Source organism: Macaca thibetana, chromosome 7, assembly GCF_024542745.1.
Source record: "Macaca thibetana thibetana isolate TM-01 chromosome 7, ASM2454274v1, whole genome shotgun sequence".
In the NCBI taxonomy this organism is placed as follows: domain Eukaryota; kingdom Metazoa; phylum Chordata; class Mammalia; order Primates; family Cercopithecidae; genus Macaca; species Macaca thibetana.
Genome location: NC_065584.1, coordinates 140,615,853 through 140,639,480, shown reverse-complemented (window position 1 = coordinate 140,639,480; position 23,628 = coordinate 140,615,853). Strand labels below are relative to the sequence as shown.

Below are 23,628 nucleotides of genomic sequence, written 5' to 3'. Positions count from 1 at the left end.
GCTCAAATATTATTTTCCTTGTTAATATCAAGAAACTTTTGTTGATAGAAGTGGTCTAGAAATTTAGAATGAAAATAGGGTGGTACCATCTCAAATACTTTTTTGTAAAGGAGATGTAGTATAAATAAAATAAATTACAATAGCCATAATTGTTCCATGCAGATCACATAATCAACAAGGCAGAAGCAACTTGGTGGGGTATTAAAATAGCTGAGCCAATCAGATTGCATGTTCTTGTTATTTGGAACATCCAGACCTAACCGGCAATAAGCATACATTCAGTATTCGTGCTTTCATTCATTTTTTAAAAAGTGCCTACTATGTGCAAAATGTTTCCCTAGAGCCTGTGATAGATATAAAGAACTACGGCACAGTAGTTGGCCTCAGGACAGGTACAGTCTAGTTGGAGAAGATAAGACATTACCAAATGCTGTCTTTTAATTTAGAAATTTTGTAGTGGCCAGGCACGGTGGCTCACGCCTTGTATCCCAGCACTGCGGGAGGCCAAGACCGGTGGATTGCCTGATGTCAGGCGTTTGAGACCATTCTGGCCAACATGGTAAAACTCTGTCTCTACTAAAACTACAAAACTTAGCCAGGCGTGGTGGCTCACATGTGTAATCCCAGCTATTCAGGAGGCTGAGGCAGGAGAATCGCTTGAACCAGGGAGGCAGAGGTTGCAGTGAGCTGAGATCGCACCACTGCACTCTAGCCTGGGCAACAGAGTGGAGAAAAAACCAAAAGAAATTGCAGGGGCCGCCGGGCGCGGTGGCTCACGCCTGTAATCCCAGCACTTTGGGAGGCCGAGACGGGCGGATCACGAGGTCAGGAGATCGAGACCATCCTGGCTAACACGGTGAAACCCCGTCTCTACTAAAAAATACAAAAAACTAGCCGGGCGTGGTGGCGGGCGCCTGTAGTCCCAGCTACTCGGGAGGCTGAGGCAGGAGAATGGTGTGAACCCGGGAGGCGGAGCTTGCAGTGAGCTGAGAACCGGCCACTGCACTCCAGCCTGGGCGACAGAGCGAGACTCCGTCTCAAAAAAAAAAAAAAAAAGACAGAAATTGCAGGGGCCTTTGAAAACAGTATGCTGAGAATAGATAGGGCTCAAGGACAGTATCTCCAATTGAACTTTTAATGAACTCCCGTAGGCGCCAAGAAGGCGGGCAGATAAGGAAGAGCATAGAAACAAAGAACTGAGTAGAAGGTTACATCTGGGAAAAGAAAGTGTGTTTTGCATTGCATTATTTCTGCTGACGTGGGGTTTATGGAGTATAAATAAAGTGAGGCGGAGGCTCTGAGCGCGGCCGCCATGTTCTCTGTGTGTCTTTGTCTTTTGTGTGTTCTTTCATTCTCCACCACCCCCGGCACGGACCCCAACAAGTGGCGCAGCGAGCAGGGTCAGCACGGGTGAGTAGGGGAGAACAAGAAGGGGAACCCCCCTAGGGGCGGGTAAGGCCCGGATATTGTTAAGGGGAACCTTCTTAAGCTTTCATTATGGGGAATTCCATCTCTCTGGCCTCAGAATATTTACGGCTGTTTCAAGGACTATTGCTGTCTATAGGAGTAGAAGTGAAAGAAAAAGACTTTGAAGTGATTGTTTGCCCATGTTGAACAACATTGTTACTGGTTTCAGTATCAGACTAAAGTGCAGCTGAATCGCAGAGAATGGTTACAGGTAGTAAAAACTCTGCTTAGAGCTCTCCAGTTAGGGGATATTATGCCTCTAAAATTGTGGACCTTGTGTGACTCTATCACTCAGACATTAGAGTTACTTGAGACTGATTCAGAGTGTGGTAATGTAGCCACAGGAGGAAAGGTATCTGAGGATTTGGAAAAATAAATAAATAAATAAATAAATAAATCTGAAATGGAGCCCATTTGTGCCAGGATAACAGAGGATGGGGGGGTAGCAAAAGGGGGAGAAGAGAAAAAGCCAGCTCTTCCTTCTTCTAAGGGAAATTCTGACATGCAGAGTATTATGGAAATGCTTCAACAAATATTACAGATATATTCTTCTAATTCACCTTTGCGAGCTTTCCCTGTTTCTTTTCCTTCTGCCCTGTTAAAAGAGGATTTTCCAGTGCCTCCAACCCCCCGGTTTCCTTATCTTTACCTTTGTTTGGCAAAGTTGAAGCCCTGTTCACATCAGACGTACTTTAAATTTATACTAAACACCTGTTTAATATGTCAAAACCAGTGTATATGTATATCTTGTTGTTTGTTAAAATATTATGAGTATTTCAATAGTTAATAAATAAGCACATTAATATTAACTATTAATATTAATATAGTATTAATAACCCCAGCTAGGAAATTGTTATGTTATAGGGGTGCATAGGTTCCAATTTACACTCCAAACAGAAGTTGAGTATTCGAGTTGCTTAACACATTAACTACCTCTTGATATTTTCTGTGTTTTTAAATTTTAACCATTGTATTGTGTATGTAATGATTCTCAATTTGGTATTAATATACATATTTCCTAGTGAGTAATGATGTTAGACATATAGGTTTATTGTCATTTCTTTGTTCTGCTACTTTTGGTTGGGTTATTTACCTTTTCCTATTAATATGTTGGGATTCTTTATATTTGGGGATATGAGTATTATTATATATTACATATACTTTTAATTAAAAAAAAATTTAAGGAGCTGGATCTGTTTCCAATTATTTGTGCTTCTTTTGCTCCTAATGCTCAGTTTTCAAATGGTGGCAATAATGTCCAATTTAATGCCTTACAAATTAAATTTTTAAAAAGAAATGAAAGCTGCCATTTCTAACTATGGACCTCAATCTCCTTTTATCCTTGGTCTTCTTGATATTTTTCATCAGAAAATTTGATAATTCCTATAGACTGGAAGACTCTGGCGAAGGCTTTTCTTGATCGTTCTCAGTGGTTACAATTGCACAGCTGGTAAATGAACAAGGCACATGTATAGGCTAGGAAAAATATTATGTGTGATCCCCCTGGACCCACTGAGGAACAACTCACAGGCACGGGCCAATATGCTACTCTTAATGCTCAGGCTGGTCTAGATGATGTTGCCCTTACTCAAATCAAGACTTTGTTTTTAAGGGCCTGAAATAAGGTAGAGATAACAGGAAAATGTTCCCTTTCCTCTGTGAAGATTTTATAGGGCACAAATGAACCATATCTATATTTCGTAGCCCGTCTTCAGGATGCTGTCTTCAAAATTGTGGGTGCTGGCCTTGCTTCAAAAATTTTGTTACAAACATTGTCTTTTAAAAATGCTTATGCTGACTGTTAAAAATTGTTAAAATCGTTAAAGGCCAATGGGGCCAATTTAGATAAATATATTAAAACTTGTGTTAGTGTTGGAGGGGCTATTTATCATGCTCAATTATTTGCTGGAGCTTTGTCTAAAGCCTTAAAAGGAAATAACAAACAAGGTGTTTGCTTTCAGTGTGGTAAACCTAGACATTTCAAAAAAGAATGTCATAAAAATTGAACACTTTTATCCCTCAAGGCAGAAAGCTGCCTTCAGAGGTGTACAAATATTGTGGTAAAGGTCGACATTGGATAAATAAATGTCATTCCAAAACTGATAAAAGTGGAAATTTACTGTCTCCTCTCCTGGGAAACGGGAGTCGGGGCCCACAGGCTTGGGGCCCCAACAATTACAATACAAGTCTACTACAATATTCAGTGAGCAATGGCCTACAACATTAAGGAATAAATTCAAGTCCTCCTTAAGGATCCCACACCTTACCCCAGTTTCTCAGCTTTATGCGGCAACTAAGCAGAGCGCCGCTGCTGACTTAGCTATTACTCAGCCTTATACTTTGTCTCCTAATAGAGGAGTATATAAATTAGCTATTAGAGTGTGTGACCCTTTGCCAAAAGGACATGTAGGACTTTTGTTAGGTCAAAACAACAGTGCTATACGGAAGTTAATGATGATTCCAGAAATCATTGATCTTGATGTTACTAATAAAATTCTTATTATGGTACAAGTTTCACAATTTATATGCCTAGAGGCAGGGGAACGTATTCTCAATAGGGAGGATTTGGTAGCACAGAAAAAACTGTTTTTTGGGAAACTTTAGTTTCTAATCAAAAGCCCTTATGTTCATTGCATATTAATGGAATAGTTTTTAAAAGGTTAATTGATATGGGGGTGAATATGTCTATTATTTGTTTAAATTAGTGGCCTATACAATGGGAAAAAAGACAAGTTTCAGTTATACTCACTGGCTTGGGTGCTGCTTCTGTGATTTATCAAGACGTAGAACCTTTAACCTGTGTCGGTCCTAAAGGTCAACAAGGTCAAGTGTTTTTTTTTATTTTTATATTGTTCCTATCAATATTAATTTTTGGGAACAAGATCTTTCACAACAATTTGCTGCTTTTTTAAACATTCCTCATATTTCCTCAGCTGCCAAAAATATGATGTTCAAAATGGGCTACAATCCTTTAAACTCATAGCCACCACTCCTATTTAGGTGAAACAGTGACCATTATTTAAAGAAATACTTAGGACTCTAAAAGAGTAAGTCAAAAAACAAATGGCCGAGAGGAATATAAAGCCACGTATTTCTGCATGGAATTCCCGTCTTTGTCTTGTCTTAAAACTATAAATGTTTACATTAAACCTAGGGAAAGTTTACAGCCTGGTCTTCCTAATCCTGCCCTTATCCCACAAAGTTAAAACCAGAGAAAAGCAGCAAGATGCTTTTGTATCATTACAAACTCAGCTTTCTTTCTACTCACTTAATATTGCCACAGAAAAAATTTAACTGGATTTTCTTATTCAATATTTAGGTTATACCTTGGGGGCACAAAATATTCGACCCCAAAAAATTCAAATTCGATGTGATCATTTAAAAACATTAAATGATTTTCAAAAGTTTCTAGGAGACATTAATTGGATGCGTCCTGTTTTAGGAATACCAACATATCAGTTATAACATCTTTTTTCTATTCTAGAAGGAGACAGTCACTTGGACAACTCACACCATTTAACTCCTTTGGCTTTACAGGAACTCCAGCTTGTTGAAGAGCAACTTCAAAAGGCCCTTCCTTTTGTTTATTTCATACTTTACCTTCTCCCACAGGAATGATTCATCAAACTAATCGACCACTAAAATGGATCTTTTTGTCCAATAAAATATCTAAACGCTTGGCTACTTATATCGATCATTTAGCTGAACTGATCATCAAAGGACAGCATCACTGTGGACAACTTTGGGGAGGAGATCCTTCCTTAATTATCTCTCAATTCACTCATAGTCAGATCACTTATCTTCTTGCAACTTCTGATTCTTGGCAAGAAGCTTCATCAATCTTGAGTTACAGTTTATCCTTATCCCTCGGTGCAATAGGGAGAATTGTTTGCTATTCTCATGGTCTTACTTGATTTCCCTACTACTGGTTGTAACATTGTTAGTGATTCTCAATACGCCGTTTATGTTACTTCTTATATTTCTCAGGCCACTTTACCTCTTTGTGCTACTTCTTCTCTTCAGAAATTCTTTTCTTTTTTATCCTCTACTTTGAGCCAACGTCGAGCTCCTTTATTCATCACTCATCTTCGTTCTCATTCTCAACTTTCTGGACCATTAGTTCATGGTAATACTCAGATTGATTTGCTTTTAATTGGCCACCTACATGCTGCAGAACAAAAATATACTCTACATCACACTAATAGTTCTGGCCTTCAACGATGGTTTCATTTAACTCATAAACAAGCTCGTTCTCTTATTCGAGCTTGTCCTTCCTGTGCTCCTTTGAGCATTCCATCCTTCCATCCTGGGGTTAATCCACGAGATGTCCCTTCTTTTGGACGATCAAAATGTTCATCATACCATTAATACCTTTTCTCATTTCTGTTATTACTCATCTCTTAGTTTGTTTCGCCATCATGGGCATTCCTCTTATACTTAAAACTGATAATGCCCCTGCTTATGTCTCTCATAAATTAAAAGTTTTCTTATAGCAATACAATATTCAACATATCACCGGTATCCCGGGCAACAGTCAAGGTCAAGCCATCATTGAGCACGCAAATTTAACTTTAAAAACTTAACTATTAAAACAAAACAAAAAGGGGGAAATTAGCCCCCCAGAAACCAGATTTTGAAACCAGATTTTGAAGGTTCTTTTTACCTTAATTTTTTTGAATCAATGGAGACAATTGCAAGACTCTGCTGTCGTAACCCATCTTTCCTCAACTCCCTCGGTGATAGTCCCCGCTGACAGTTTAAAGGTTCGGTATCCTAATGAAGAAGGTAAGTATGTTCAAGGGCAAGTTCTAAAACAGGGACGGGGCTATGCTCTTGTCCTTACAGGGAGCAGACCTGAGTGGTTTCCTACAAGATGATTGAAACCCTGTTGAAAAGAAAACTGGATTCAGCATGCATTTCTTCCTTTGTTAGATGTGCCTCGGTGGGGGACTTATTTCTCTTAGTGAGGCTTTGTATGAATATTGGACTTATATTCCCTTTCCACCCTTGTATCAGGGAGTCGCCTGGGAGGCGGCGGAAATTAAGGTTTTCACCCATAACATTACTTGGATGCCGTCCCCCTATATGGACAAGGACAACATAGAACGGGAAACAGCAATTATAATCAGCACATACCAATTTGGAGTGGAAGGACTTCCAATATATATGGGAAATAGTCCTCATTGTCTCCGAAAATCGCATGAAGCTTGGGCTGTTCGTTATAATCATAGTCATGTGGCTGCTAATACTGTTATTATTGTAACTAGAAGTTTTTAATATAATCATACTGTATATAGTAATGAAACTATTCCTAGTTCTTTACTTTTTTGTCCTATTCTAGAGGTTTCTCCTAATATTGAGGTGCTGGAGTGACAACAATGTCGGGGAACTAAACCCCGGATTTTATTAGAATACAATGGGATGCAAATAACTGATTGAAGTGTGCACGGTGATTTTCAAACAAAATTTAGTCACATACCTTTGAAATGACACTGGGTAAATAAAAGTATTGCTGCTAACAGTAATGAAACCTTGGTATGGCGTGAAGGAGGCCTGAAGTACAGAGTTATTTTTGGAAGTTGTTAGTTGCAGGCGATGCCATTAGCACTTTTGTGGGGAATATGCCCCTTAATCTTTCTAACCCGAATAACTCCTTTCATATTCAGTTATATCGAAATACCTCCTGATATATTATTGCTTGTGTCCGTAAGCCCTACCTATTATTAGCAGGGAATTTGACATGGGATAATGATACGGGGATTGTTAATTGTACAGATACGTGTACATTTTTGTCTTGCCTCAATCATTCCTGGTGGCACAACTTTACTGAGGATATTTATAACCTCAGGGCTCGTAGGGAAATTTGGCTACCTGTTAACCTTACGCGACCGTGGGGGGCATCACCTCTTGAGACTTATATTTGGACTTCTCTCCAGCGAACCCTCCGTGCCCTTGGACTTATAATTGCCTCAGTGATGAGCCTTGTCGCCATCGTCTCCACTGCGGCCATAGCAGGGCTCGCTCTTCATCAAAGCATACAAAATGCTGAATTTGTGCAGCAATGGCACGAGCAATCTCACCGGTTATGGCTTCAACAACGAAACATTGATTCTCAACTTGCTGAAAGATTGGACAACATGGAACAAGCCTTGACATGGCTTGGAGATCAGCTCACTGTCCTCAGTACTCGGATAACATTACAATGTGATTGGAACTCCACTCAATTTTGTGTAACGCCTGTGCTTTTTAACATCTCTCAAAATTGGACCGTAATCCAAAAATTATTAATAGGCCATAAAAATATTAGTTTGGACATCCAAGAGCTCACTCAGAACATTTCCGAAGCATTTCGACAACAATTACATGTGTTGTCCGGAACTGTAACCCTTCAGGAGCTGGGTCAGCGCCTTGCTGCCTTTAACCCATGGACCCAGATGAAGACATGGATTTCTACAATCTCTGGAAGTATATTGCTTTGGGCACTTGGATTGAGTCTACTTCTTTTGGTGATTTGATGCTCCCTCCGTCGCCTCCAAAAACAAAAGAAAACACAGGAACAAATATGGGCTACCTTTTTAGGATTGAGGCAAAACAAAAACAAAAAGGGGGAAATGCAGGGGCCTTTGAAAACAGTATGCTAATAGATAGGGCTCAAGGACAGTATCTCCAATTGAACTTTTAATGAACTCCCGTAGGCGCCAAGAAGGCGGGCAGATAAGGAAGAGCATAGAAACAAAGAACTGAGTAGAAGGTTACATCTGGGAAAAGAAAGTTTGTTTTGCATTGCATTCTTTCTGCTGACGTGGGGTTTATGGAGTATAAATAAAGTGAGGCGGAGGCTCTGAGCGCGGCCGCCATGTTCTCTGTGTGTCTTTGTCTTTTGTGTGTTCTTTCATTCTCCACCACCCCCGGCACGGACCCCAACAAGAAATTTTGTAGAAAACTAAGCCACCTGGGTAGAGTGTGAGGTACTTATTGTTAGAAGAATATTTGCTGTTATTGTCAAATTCTATAGATTTTCAATTTCAAGGCATATATTTTCAAGTTTGTTGTTGGGTAATAGATAAAAGATGCTTATGGTAAAAATTTATTCAAAATGACACAAAAAAGCATTTGTTTTTATATATCATATATTTGTATATCTTACCAGGACATAAGAGATGCCCTATTTTTTAAGATATTAGTTTTTACTTCATTAGCTTATTATTTCATTTCCTTCTCAATTTTACCTCTATCCCATGACATGCAATATGCAGCACTTGGTAGGTACATTCCAAGTCAGCATAATGCTTGGCCAGTTGCCATTTCCTGTTCTCTTTATATAATTTCTACAGTATTTTTTCTAAACATTTTTTCTATGATATAATCTATCTTCCTCTTTTGTTTGTTGTATTTCTTTTGTTGTTGTTGTTTTAGCTTAATCACATAACCCAACAGGGATCAAAAAATTCTTATTTCAACAGCTTCTAATCTTCTATGGAATTCTTCCTAGACCTATGGATTAACATCTACGTTCAATATTCTAATCTACCAAAGAGGAATTACACTGAGCTTAACTTGCTTCTTTCAACCTAGGAGAGCAACTCAAAACAAAAAAAAAAAAAAGAGAAAAAGAAAAAAAAGTAGAATAATTGAACTCACCAGCTTCTTGATTTGAAATCTTCATAATATAGCTTCCTTATTTTGACAAGAATTCCCTAGATGTTAGACTCACCGATATTCAAATTTAAGGGCAAAAGCATCCCAAAGACAAATATAAATTACTTTTGAATTACTCAACCTCTGCTTTTCCCAATATAGACAATTAAGTTGACATTATATTTTACACAGTGAAAAGTGAAACCTTCGGCTAGCAATTAACTTTTTAAATAACTTTGAGATATTGTAGCCGAAAGAGATAGAGTACAGACATTAATAATTCTTTTTAAATGTTACATTTAAAATACCTTTAAAATTGGGTCATAATGAGTAATTCTTGAAAAATCCCCAGCTAATTTTAATGCCCTAGCTTTAAATAATGCTGAAACACAATGTCTTCATCTTAAAAATTTGACAACCAAAATGATACTAATTAAAGAAACTTGAGCAATTTTCCTAGGGCTCTAAAACAAAATGGAATCTGAAATTCAGTAACAAACTAGAATGAATGTCACAGAATTAGATAATTAGATTTTAAAAGAAGCATACATGTAATACAGGTAGTTTTACAAGGTATTATATGGAATGTAATTTATGTGAATTTTTAAAAAGATACAATACTGGGGTGCATTTAGCAGCTGATGCTTGTATAAGCTGGGCCATGGGGTATACTGAGAGTTGAATTTAAGATGGAACAGAAGGAGGAACTGATCCAGTTATAGGACTGGGTTACAGGGTAGCAAGCTAGTATTCAAATGGCAAATTCACCACCAGTTCAGACCGCACTGAAATTTGGCTCATTCCAGTGGGCAGAGGTATACAGTAGAAAATATGAAGCCAGGAGAGGCAGCAGTTTGGGATTTTAGGAGTAGAAGCGTAACAAAGCCTTTGGTTTATGGGAAAAAGATTCAGCCCCTCAAGAGCAGGCTGTTAGGATCTCATTCACATGGATTTGGTTCAGTGCTCCTGTTCCATTGGGGAGCTTGAATTCTGAACAGTTAACTAAGGGAAAAATCAAGTCAAATGGCCTGGGATAACACAGAGGAATGAGCAGAAGACTATGGCTTTATGAGACATATGAGAAGCCAGGACTCTCCCTAAGCATACAAAGTAGTAAAATTAATCCCATACTCCAATGGCTCTGGTTTGAATCTGGTAAAATATTGCCTCCTGTAGGTACAAAGGCAAAAGCAATAGCTATGAGATGTCAGGAACCTGGTAAGACTAAATATCAGGTGGAGGTGAACATGCCTTTAAAGGAGCAGGGCCAGTGAAGGCAGAAATTAGTAAGCAGCCTAGTCCTCAAGAAGTTATTCAAGATATAGAAAGGATGGAACACCCAAAATTGAATGGTTTCTACTTGGACACCAGTTTAGCTGGTATATCCAGTTAGAACATCAGAGTGATACCTCCATAAGGATACTTGGTGAGTTATTGTTTTTAAAACCCAGAATGTTATAATAGCTATTAGTAATAGCCACATTCACAAAGCAGCTCTGTGGGCCAAGCACTTTTTGTAAATTATCTATAATGCTCTCAACAATCCTACAAGGTGATTATATTTATAGCTATTTTTACAGATAAGGAAACTAAGACTCAGAAAGGTACAATAAATGGTCCCAGTCACTCAGTTAATAAGGTCAGAACTGTGTCTGTTTCTGGATTCTGTACTTGTTCCATAAAGCAATTGAGAAGAAATATGCTTATATTATAGAATTTAAAATACATAGTTTATTACTAGTTAAGGAAAAAAGTATATTTACATATATATTTAGGCTTACTTTAACATATATATATATATAAATGAAAAAAACATACAGGCTTCACAACTATGATGTTCTCATGTTAACTGGTCCTTTTAAGTTTAGGTATTAGTGAAAGCTTTAGATAATGTCTACCCTTGTCCATCTCTGCCTTGGTCTCTTAGTGTCTGCCTTTTTACCTCCCTAATTGGTGTATAGATACATTACCCCAGTTCCTAAGCTAACCCTAAGTGAAACAGAATTTGTGTTTGAAATCTGCTGATATTCAAATTCCAATTTATATTTCCTTTGTTTGGGTTATACCCAAGCATTACCATGGTATTTCCTCCCAGCTACTCTCAAACCCCTCACATCAACTAACACAGGAAGAGCCAAGGAATGAGGTAATATTATTAGCTAGGATAATAAAAATTAAATGAAAAGTATCAAAGTTTCCTTGAGATAGTAAAGAAGTTGATATGGATGCCATACTATTTCTGTTAACAAAGAAGCTTCTTTGTAAAGGAATATTTTAACATTAGAAAATCATTGGCCAGAGATAAAAATAGTACAGGAGATGTAAATATGTGCATTAGATGAGAAGGCTACAAGGCTAATATATAACTGATTTCCAAGTAAAATAATGTCAGATGTGCCAACAAACAAAAACATACATTGGGCATCTGAAGGAAGAAGAGTCAAGGTTAGGAATGAGAGAAAAGTGTTTCTCCCTGATGCTGGAAAGAAAAGGAAGGAAAAGAAAAGAAGCAGGATCAGCTACAATCTGAATGGACAAGCAGACTTTTTTTGTCAGGGCAGGGTAGATAACAGGTCTTAGAAAATGCTAGTGAAAGTGAAACATCTTTTTGACAGTCCATCCCTCCAGCTCCCCTCCCTCCCAGCTCTAATCATATGTACTAGTGGACTGCACTTTACCCAGATGGTCCTAGTTATGGCACCAGGGGTAGTAGAGATAAGACCCAAGCAAGGTATGAGAATTTATCCAACTATACAATTACAAGGAGCAGTGTCTACACAAGACTGCCCTCACTTATGACACCAATTGCAAATTTGGGGGTTCCCCAAACACCCTCATGCTTGATAATTCACTAGAAGGATTCATGGAACTCATAGAAAGTTACTATATTCACAGCTATGGTTTAATAAAGGGATTAATAAATCCAAGGGAAGAGACATGTAGAGTCCAGGAAGGATCCAAATTTGGAGCTTCTGGTCATTCTCCCTGCATGAAGTCATGGATGGTGTTAACTCCTTCCAGCCACACACATGCCTGGCCAAGGAAGCTCACACAAACCTTTGGTAACCAGAGTTTTTACTAGGGCTTGATCACATACTGCCTGCATGGCTGACCTTTTGAGATCAGGCTGATACCTGTAATCTCCAGTCCCTTCTGGAGGCAAAACTGATACCGTGTGGCCCAAAGTCCCATCATAAATTATATTTGTAGGCCATGTGGTGGCCAAACTACACCCCCCATCCCAAAACATTCTAGAATAGAATTTCTGTTAGGCAGAACATTCATGTTCTAAACATCACCTCCTGGTAGTTGGGCAAAGGCCAGACCTCTCTGGGAAATTCTTTACTACATACCAAGTCTGTCAGCATTCTTCCCCAGGATTTTTCTTTTTCTTTTTTCCTTCTTGTTATTTTTTTATTTTCGAGATGGCAAAGAAGGGACTGTCTTTTTTGTGCGTCTGATGGGGTCTCACTCTGTCGCCCATGCTGGAGTGCAGTGGCACAATCATGGCTTACTGTGGCTGCACTCTTGGTTCAAGGGGTCCTCCCTCCTCAACCTCCTGAGTACCTGAGACTACAGGAATGTGCCACTATGCCCTGCTCATTTTTTGTTTTCATATTGTAGAGACAAGGTCTCACTATCTTGGCCACACTGGCCTCAAACTCCTGGGCTCAAGTGATCCTCCTGCCTTGGCCTCCCAAATTGCTGGGGTCACAGGAGTGAGCCACTGCACCTGGCCAAGAAGGAAATGTCTTTGTCATGATCGCTTAGAAGTAGAACTTGAGACAGGATTCTTGTGCAAATGACTTACTGAAGGGGTATTCTCAGAAGAAAGCTAACAGGATATGAGGGAAGCAGGATAGCACAGGGAAAGAAACTAAGCACAAAAATGAGTTTGAAAAGTTGGGATGTAGCCACAGCCTGATCCTACAGGAAGATCTTGGCATGACTACACCTCAAAATTGACCCACCTTGAGGCAAGGGGCTTAGTACCACATCAGTCAGCTATTGGGTATCGGCCACCACTGCATGTATGTCAGGAATGGTGGATTACTTCTCAGGCATTTCTAGGTCAGGCAGCTCCTAGTGGCCCAAAGCATTTTTCCAGAGTTGGGTATGGCTGTGAGCTAATATCAGCCACATTGGCAGCAGCTCAGAGATAGGGACATCTCCTTCTTCCACCACTCATTCTAGATTCCCCTCCCCATTGACAAACATTTCCAGTGGCCTAGGTTTTCCCTGGTAGAGTAGCTCAGACCCTCATTGCCAAAAGGTCTAAGGCCCTTCCCAGGCTGTAGTTGCTATTTTTGCCTGTATACTGTTAAAATCAGGCATAGAAACACTAAGAGATGCCCTAGTGGATCACCTGAACACCAAAACCATTTCTTCCTTCCCCTATATATATCAATAGTCCTTCCTCTTCATGATGCTCTCTGCCAGTATGTTCATTACTCTCTCTGCCTTCCAGCTGCCACAGAGGAACAAGAAGCCCAAAGTAACCAGGAAGCAGCTATAGCTTTAAGTTTATAGGTACTCTATGTTCCTTGGTAAGAGGACGCCACCTCTGGAAATACAGACCTGTAGACCCACAGATCCTAAATCTCTAAGAACATGATGCTGCGTGAGGATACTATTTCTGCCCCTTCATTCCTGAACCCATGGGGAACATAGCACCATATAATAATCATCACTTTGACATGTATACAGCATTATGAAGAACAGTGCTCCTTTCTCAGATGGAAGTCATTTCCATGCTAGCACCTCAGCTGAAGCATCTTGAAGCCATGGCACCACATTAGCAAGCTAACAGCTCTGGGTTGTGCTGTTATGTGATAGGACTAAAGGATACCACAGTCATGTGCCAATTGCTTCATCTCCTTTGCTACGAAGTGGGTCCTTTGTTATAGGACACGTTATGGGGGATCTCATATCGGTAAATTAAATGCTCCATGAGCCCTCCGAGAGTAGAACTGGCTGAAGCACCGTGAAAAACAAAGACATACCCATACCCAAGAAAATTACAGTCAGAAAGAATCTTTGCTCTTTCAAAGGTAGAAGTTGGGGGGAGTGGGGAAATTGGGGAGATGTTGGTTAAAGGATACAAAATTTCAGTTAGACAAGAGATATAAGTTCAAGAGAGATCTATTGGACATCTTGGTGACTAGAGTTAATAACAATATTGCTGGCCGGGCGCGGTGGCTCACGCCTGTAATCCCAGCACTTTGGGAGGCCGAGGCGGGCGGATCACAAGGTCAGGAGATCGAGACCACGGTGAAACCCCGTCTCTACTAAAAATACAAAAAATTAGCCGGGCGCGGTTGTGGGCGCCTGTAGTCCCAGCTACTCGGGAGGCTGAAGCAGGAGAATGGCGTGAACCCGGGAGGCGGAGCTTGCAGTGAGCCGAGATCGCGCCACTGCACTCCAGCCTGGGCGACAGAGCGAGACTCCATCTCAAAAAAAAAAAAAAAAAAAAAAAAAAAAAAACAATATTGCTAAGAGAGGAGGCTTTAAGTGTTCTCACCACAAAGAAATGCTAAGTATGTGAGGTAATCCATGTGTTAATTAGGTTGATTTAACCATTCCATAATGTATACATATATGAAAACATCATGCTGTATACTATAAATATATACAATTTTTGTCAATTAAAAATATAAACAAATATAGTAAATGGGGGGAGAAAGTTGTCTTATGTTACCAACTTGCCACCAAGTAATAGGTCTTCCCAAAGTAGTGTAAATGATCCTCTCAACCATCCAAAGTGAAAACAAGCATCGTTGGTCCTTCAGTTTCAAATCACATTCTATGGTCATAATGTAGGTTAATAGCATCCCTTTTTCTCCTACTCCGACTTGCAACATCTCTGATCTAGATCTTTCACATATGTATTTAGAAAAGGGTCTCAATCTACATTACAATCTGTATCAATGAATAACTAAATTAATCTAAAACATCTAGGTGCATCAGGATCATTTCCTTACTTATCAGAAGCTTTACTTCTCTTTATATTTCAACTGAGACTTGGTTTACACTCACCACACGTGCAAAATCTACCTGATCTCACCTTTATATCATCCCCCATGGAAACTGGGTGATAAAGGGAAACATAAAAGCTTATGCTGTCTGCTCTGCCATGACCAAAATGTCCTCTGTCAACCAAGACAGCAGAGTAGAAGATACAGGCCTTCATTCTCCCACAAAAAAACAATGACAGCTAGTCACAAACCAAAATAGCCCAGAGAGGGCTCAAGAGCCTATTAAAGAATCTGCAGCAAGAAAAAGAAAAATAATGGAGAATAACCACATAGAAATGATTGATGGTTGCCAGGTGTAGTGGCTCACGTCTGTAATTCCAGCACTTTGGGAGGCTGAGGTGGGTATCACCTGAGCCCAGGAGTTTAAGACCACCCTGGGCAACATAGTAAGAACCCATCTCTATAAAACATTTAAAAAATTAGCTGGTATTGATTGTGGTGTATGCCTATAGTCCCAGCAACTTGGGAGGCTGAGGTGGGAGGGCTGTTTGAGCCTAACAGGTCAAGGTTGCAATGAGCCATGATTGCACCACTATACTTCAGCCTGGATGACAGAGCAAGACCTGTATTCAAAAAAATTGCGGGGCAGGGCTTGCTGATGAAATCAACATACCTGAGACACCAAGAGATGGCTAGGAGCAAAAAAGAAAGGTAGAGGCTATTGGTATCAGCCATGCGGCAACAATCACCATAATCCCTAGCAGTCTGTTCTACAGAGGACACCAGCATCTCTTGCCACTGAGGTAATCAACAGCCATTCCACAGAGGAACCTGAGAGAGGGAGATGTGAGTACATAACCCTCCCTGCACCCCCTCCACCCCCCAACAGACACACAAGAAGCAACTGTTTTTGAACTGCATTGGGATAAAAGTTGATACCTTTCCTGAACCCAGGTGTGCTCTGATCCTAGAGGCATGGCAGCTCCATGTGCACCCACTCTCCAGAGCCAGGCACTGTGGCTGTATCAAGTCTGCCCACATCACAGACACCAGAGACACTGCAATAGTTAGCTAATTCACACTCCAGAGCCAAGCCCTTGCTTCCCATGGCCACACTCCAGAACTGGCTCAGCTACCACAGAGAGCTAGACATCAGCCTGAGGCCAAAGCCTCTGTATATCTGAGCATGGCTGTGCTCCCATTCTTGGCTCCTCAGCTGCTTTACAACCATCTGTGCCTCACATTCTGTTACCAGTGAGGTGGCAGGGGTGCCTGCTCCCTGGGCACCAATGCCATTACCACCCTAGATCCCAGAGCTGCAGTCCATGCATGTCTGTGCTTCAGGTCTCAGCTCCATGACTACTCTATAGGGGTCACTCATCAGACACCAGTGCCACTGCCACTGCAAGTGAGCCCACACACGAGACCCAGTGCCAAGAGAAACCTCCTCAGCCACAACTTCCCCTGTGAGAGAAAAAGAAACCAGAAGAACCTTAGCAGCCATTAATTACTACTTAAGAACTGAGCAACCCTCACTGCCACTGTGAATAGCCACAGTGTTAGCTGCTAAGGAGTCCTGCAATCTTCATCAACACAACCCTCAGCTGACAGAGCTACACAGACACTACACATTTGGAACCCTCAATGGTGCCAGAACTGCCACCGTACCCAGCAAGTGCCTTTATATTCCCCCTTCTTGTAGGGGAAGATCTTTCCACAGCAAAACTAACTTATAGAGTCTGAAAGAGGCGACTGCTCCACCAAGTGAACAGACATCAACATAAAACAATAAGAAACATGAAAAAACAAGACCTAACACCAAAAGCACACAACAATCTCCCAATAGCTGACTCCAAAGAAATGGAGATATGCAAGCTGTCTGACAAAGAATTCAAAATAATTGTTTAAAGGAAGATCAGAAAACCTTGAGAAAATACAGAGAAATAATTCAATAGAATCAGAGAAACAATAAATGACCAAAATGAGAAATTAAACAATGAGATTGAAATTATATTTTAAAAATCAGAGGAGAATTCTGGAGTTGAAAATACAATGAATGAAATGACAAAAGCAATAGAGAACATCAACAGCAGAATTAAGCAAAAGAAAGAATTGGTGAACTGAAATAAAGGTTATTTGAAAATATGCAGTAAGGCGGGAAATGAATAAAAAGGAATGAAGAAAGCTTATAGGATTTATGGGATAGCATCAAAAAAGCAAACATTAGAGTTATAGGAGTTAAGAAGAAGAGAGAGACAAAAGTGTAGAGAGCTTATTTAAAGAAATAACAGAAAGCTTTCAAAATCTGGGGAAATATATACATACGCAGGTACAGAAAGTTAAAACTCTCCAGTCAGATTCAATACAAACAAGACTATGCCAAGACATTATAATCAAACTGCCAAAAATCAAAGACAAAGAAAGGATCCTGAAAGCAGCAAGAGAAAAGAAGCAAATTATATACAAGGGATTTCTGAAAAGACTAGCAATGGGTTCCTCAGCAGAAACCTTACAGGCCAAGAGAGAGTGAGAAAATATATTCAAAGTGCTGAAGGGAAAAAACTCCCAAAAATCCTGTATCTGGTAGATGTATCTTTCAGTAATAAAGCAGAGATAAAGACTTCCCCAGAGAAACAAAACCTGAGGGAGTTCATCACCCCCAGACCTGCCTTCTAAGAAATGCTAAAAGGAGTCCTTCAAGCTGAAAGAAAAAGATGCTTATTAGTAACCCAAAAAACATGTGAAAGTAGAAAACTAATTAGTAAAAAAAAATTCTAGTAAAAGCTAGTAAAAAGAAAGCCAGTAAAAAAATCATCAAAGAAATGCAAATTAAAAGCACTATGAGATATCACCTCACACCTCTTAGAATGGTTATTATCAAAAAGACAAAAGATAAGTGTGGGCAAGAATATGGAGGAAAGGGAACCCTTGTACACTGTCACTGTTGGTGAGACTATGAATTAGTGCAACCATTATGGAAAATAGTATGGAGATTGCTTTAAAAATTAAAAATACAACTATCATATGATCTAGCAATCTCACTACCATGTATCCAAAGGATATGAAATCAATATGTCAAAGAGATATCTGTACTCTCATGTTCATGTTGCAACATTATTCACAATTGCCACGATATTGAATCTACCTAAGTGTTTATTAATGAATGAATGGATAAAGAAAATATATATATACACACAATGGAATACTATTTAATCTTAAAAAGGAAGGAAACCCTGTCATTTGTGACAACATGGATGGCCCCGGAGGACATTAAGTTAAGTGAAATAAGCCAAGCACAGAAGAACAAACACTATATGATCTCATTTATATGTAGAACTTTTAGAAGTTGAACTTATAGAAACAGAGAGAAAATGGTCACTACATGAGGCTGATGGGGTTATACAGATTGAGGAGATATTGGTCAAAAGATAAAAAATTTCAGTTAGGAAGAATAAGTTTAAGAGATCTACAAATAACAACATATTGTATATTTGAAAATTGCTAAGTATATTTGAAGTGTGCTCACCACAAAAATTAAGTATATGAGGTACTATGATATTAAATAGCTTTGTTTGGCCATTGTATGATGTATACATATATTAAAACATCATGTTATATGCCACAAGTATATATACATATGTTTTTCACTTGTCTATTAAAATAAATAAATTTTTTTTAAAAGTTAAGTTCTTTGCTTTTCACCCAGGAGTCTTGTGTCTTCTGCCAGCATCCCTGAAACTATGTCAGGCTAAGATGTTAGCATGCAAGTAGGGTTAAATATCAGATCCCATAAAAAGTGGGAGAAAGAATGATGGTAGGAAGTTTCTACTCTAGTTGTGGCTATATTTAAGTAATTATTATATAGCATCCATCCACCTTGAAATTTAATTTTCTTTAACATAATCTTTCTATAAAAAATTCATATTTCTCCTACTGACATAACTTTGATTTCATTGATTGAAAACTTAGGCCATTGTGTCAAATATAGAGCATCCTCCTATGCTACATTACAAAGCATTCTGACATTAAGTAACAGTAAAAACCACTCTGTTCAAATTGGATTTCCCCTATCCCTGAGTTTCTCCCTGGACTATAGGAAGGGGATTATATAAATAATTGTCTCATCTGCCTCTGCCTCAGTAGAAATATTAGTGAAATAGTTATAAATATGCCAAACTACATGCAAAACCCAACTAGAAATTTCTAGTAAGCACTTGGGGAAAATGTGAGAACTAAAGATGCAGTAATTTGAACATCAGTCACAAGATTGGCTAAGACATATCACTTTATTTTTCCACATTTCAACTTTCTTATCCTGAGCTCCCATTGCACTGGGCTGACAGGAAAAGTGATCTCTGCCATTCTTGGGGATATTCTTCTTCCTGGGTTGTACTATAATTTCAGTGTCTTACACAGTGCCAGGGTAAGAAAGGGAACTTAAACAGTTCTCACTGAAGTCTATTGTCCTATATCTAATGGTCTCTACAATTCTAGATGTGCTCTGCTGCTTTTATGCCAGTTTAGTACCTGGGGATCTTTTTTAGACTGCCTATGTCTTGTCTGCCTAGATGTTCCAAGAGTCATTTTTTTCTGGCTGCTCTCTTTCTCTCTGCTGCTGCCCTAGTGGCACCAGATGATACATCAATGCCTCATCTCTGGACACCACAGATCTCATTTTCATCCCCTATCCTCAGTCTAAAAAGCTGTTATTTTAGTCTGAGGTAGATCTTTGTACTTTCATGTCTCTTTTGAAACATACCATTTATGCCTAGGAAACATCTCCCTTTTTTTTAACTTTCCATGTAAGTTTTCCTGAGAGCTTACACTTTTGGAATGCAACAACCAAGAATTGTGTACTATTTCTGCTTTTTGTTCATCTGCATACCTCCTCTAAGGTAATGATCACAGGAGAGGGGATATACAGAGATGAAAACACCATAGATTCATATCTCAAAATAGTTTCCAGACACACAGACTTTATCAGAAGCTGAATAAAGGTGAAGTCATAAAAATTAATCAAATATTTTAAAATCTATTTCATAAAAATCCAGTGGCCTATCTTGCACTTTAAACTGTACTCCTGCCACAAAACTTTTCAAATTATTTCAACCCATGGTGATTTTATTTACTTCTAAACTCACAGGAACTAATTGCCACTATTTTCATTTTGTAGTAATAATCATGTACTACCTTGCCATTTAGTTTGTTCTCCAAGTATACTGAGGTTTCACCTATAATTTTTTATGTTGCCAAACATAAAAATGTAGTCATTACAAAGAATTTGGGGATTTAACTTTGTGCCATGGCAGGCAACTTATTTAAACTAATGCTCACACCGAAAACATCAAAAAATACTGAATAAAATATGTTTTAATTTCCTTAAGAGTACTGGAGAACTGAAAAGATTTTAAGGAACTAGCAGGCCAAAATCCAAGGGAAGGCTGAAATCCAAAGAAAAAAGCTACAACCTCTAAGCCACTTTTGGCCTGAAGGCTCCGTCATTCCTGTAAAACTTGAATTTGGTTTTGGCAAACTTGCAGGGTGGTGGAGATAGAAGTCAAATCCCAAACGGGAGGAGAGAGTTTAGTAGAAGATTTTCCCAAATTAAATTGTGGTGCAAAAAGCTATACCCTTAGGGTATAAGATGTGTACCCAGATGTGATTAAGTTAAGGATCTTGAGATGTAGAGATTATCTCAAATTATCTACTTCCTCTGTTTCCCGCAACACCAGGAGACATCTTTGACTGTTCTTAAAGGCAGTAATTGCCAACCTGGAATTCTATGTACCATGAGAAAATATTTTTGAGAGTGAAGGTAAAGTAAAAATGTTGAGAGACATGAAAATCGAGAGAGTGCAACTAGCACTCCCACACTAACGAAAATTCTAGAGGATGTACTGCAGGCAAAGGAAAGTAATCTCATAGAAGGTGTAAGATACGAAAGGCATAAAGAGCAAAAAAAAGTGAATATGGTTGAATTTAAATGAATGATGATTTAAAAGAGATATAATAACATCTTATGAGATAAAGTTATAATATAGAATTAAAATATTCAATAACATATAAGTGAAGACAGAACATTATACAAAATTGAACTATAAAGCAAGTCTCAACAAATCTAACATGATTAAAATCATATAGCGAATACTCTCTTGCCACAGTAAAATTAAGCTAGAAATCAATAACAAATAAATGGTTAAAACAGACAGACCAAATGGGGGCACTACTTAAGTCCTGCTGGAGAAGATCAGAACTTGGGAAAAAAGGTAAAGCCAGTGGCAGTGAGGATAGAGGGGGAAAAAAATAAAGATATATTTAGAAAGTGAAATAGCTACAGCAATTTAGGATGCATAGTGGATAGCAGGGCCATCAAGGTGGACTGGAAATACTGGTAAAGAGGCACGTTTGCAGAGAGAAATGAGTTTGATTTGTCTACAAGACTAGTCAACAATTATGTTTCCTTCCAGTCTTATTCCTATATATTTCCTTCTTTAACATAATAATAATAATTATTATATTATTTAATATAATTTATATTCCTTATTTTTACTTAATATTATATTACACAGGCATTTTTACATGCTATCACGTACACTTGATAAAATGGTAACATAATATTCTTTCCAGATAATATCATAGTTTACTTAGCCAGTATCTTATTGCTGGACACCCTTTGAAAGGATATTTTGATTAAGTTTTTATGCACAAAGTTTTAATAAAATATTTAGGATTACTCCTTTAGGATAGAGTTAAGGAAATTAAGCTGGGCATTGTGGCTCATGCCTGTAATCCTAGCACTGTGGAAGGCTGAGGTAGGAGGATCACTTGAGGTCAGTAGTTCAAATGCCAGCCAGGGCCACATAGCAAGATCCTGACTCTCTTTAGAAAAACAAAAAAAAAACAGAAGAAGTGTAATTACTACATCAAAAGACATAAACATTTTTAGGGCACTTGACACATTGCCAAAATGTCTTCCAAAAGATTTGTAATGATTTACATTTCCACCAGCAATGAATGAAGTCTCATTAATAATATTAGAAATTGCATTATTGATTGTTAAAAATCTGTGTAATTCATAGGTGAAAAATAGAAAGTTGCCTTAATTTGCAGTTTTCTGATTACTGTGAGGTTAGATATTTTCCATATTTGCTGCAGACATATTTTCTTTTCTGTGAATTCATCCCTTTGTATATGAATTTAAGTCTTAGTGTTTTAGCAAATTTATATCAGTGTTACCAAATTAATTGTGATTTTTTTCTTCCAGGTTTATGTTTGTCCCTTAATTTTAACTGTGGTTTTTTTTTTTTTTTTTTTTTTTGGAAGGCGATAAATAGAAGTTTTACATATTCACACAGTTAAATATTTATTTTTTTCATTACTTTTTGGCTGTCTCCTAAAAACTTGATAAATATTAACTTTTATTTTTCCTATGTTTTGATTTGTTTCTAGATATTTAACTCAAACCATCTGGAATTTATTTTGATGCTAGTTGTGAAGTGAGAATCTACAGGATTTTCCCCCCAAATTGCTAAACAATTTCTCCAACATAATTTATTGAATAACTCTGTCCTTTTCCATTGATTAAATATATTTTATGTACATTGGATTCATATTATATTCAAGTTTATTTCAGGGCTTTGTTGCACCAAAAGGTATAAAAGGTATTTATAACTGCACAGTTACAATATGCTTTAGTATCTAGTAGATATTTTTGAATACCATATGATAGGATATTATTTTGTTGCTTTCCTTCTAGAAATATTTTCAGTGAGGATTATTCATTGATTGCATGCATTTTAAAACACCAATATAAAGAACTTAAAAAAATTTACAACATGATAACATGGTCATAGAAATAATGCAAATAGTATAAAGGATATAAGGCAAAAAGAAAACAGCTTTCCCTGTGTCCCTTCAAACTCTCAGTTCTGCTCGTTGGGAACTATTGTTAACATTTTGTTGTATTTTTCCAGAAATTGTATGTATATGTATATGTACACACACACACCCCACACAATGTACACACTATAAATAAAAATATATATGTTTATTCTCCCCCTCTATTTTTACAAATTGGATCATATTATACATTCAGTCCTCAAATTTATTTTTTCAGCTCACTTTTTATAATAGTAGCAGTTTCTTTATCCAGAATAAACTTTAAAATAACTAGCACAGTTCCAAAATATCCCACCAAAGTTTTGTCTGGAATTGTATCAACTCTTATACAAATTAACAGGCATATTGAATTTCCTTCACTTTGCAATATTAAGGAAGTGCTTCCTCTGGCCCCTAGGTCTTTGCTAAGGAATTTTCCACATCTACTTCAGTCCCACTTTTCTCCCTTTCAACTATCTAACTCTAAACCACCCTTCAGGTATTATTAATAGCTTAGGATATTTTTTCCCATAAGCCTTTCTATATGTATTTTTCCTGGACTTAGTGTTTTAATAAAAATCATAGTAATTCTAATGGGTTTTGGAGATTCTAATGGGATTTCTTGATATCTAAGATATAATGTGCAAATAATAAGAGTTCATTTCTGGTT

At 38.1% G+C, this 23,628-nt stretch overlaps 1 long non-coding RNA gene across 1 annotated transcript; it reads left to right on the top strand.

Moving 5' to 3' along the window:
• Window positions 1-1,071: 1,071 nt before the first annotated feature.
• On the top strand, window positions 1,072-12,708 carry LOC126958487 (uncharacterized). Its single transcript, XR_007727199.1, has 2 exons — window positions 1,072-1,410; window positions 6,313-12,708. It is a non-coding gene; the product is annotated as an uncharacterized LOC126958487 (long non-coding RNA).
• The last annotated feature ends 10,920 nt before the right edge of the window (window positions 12,709-23,628 follow it).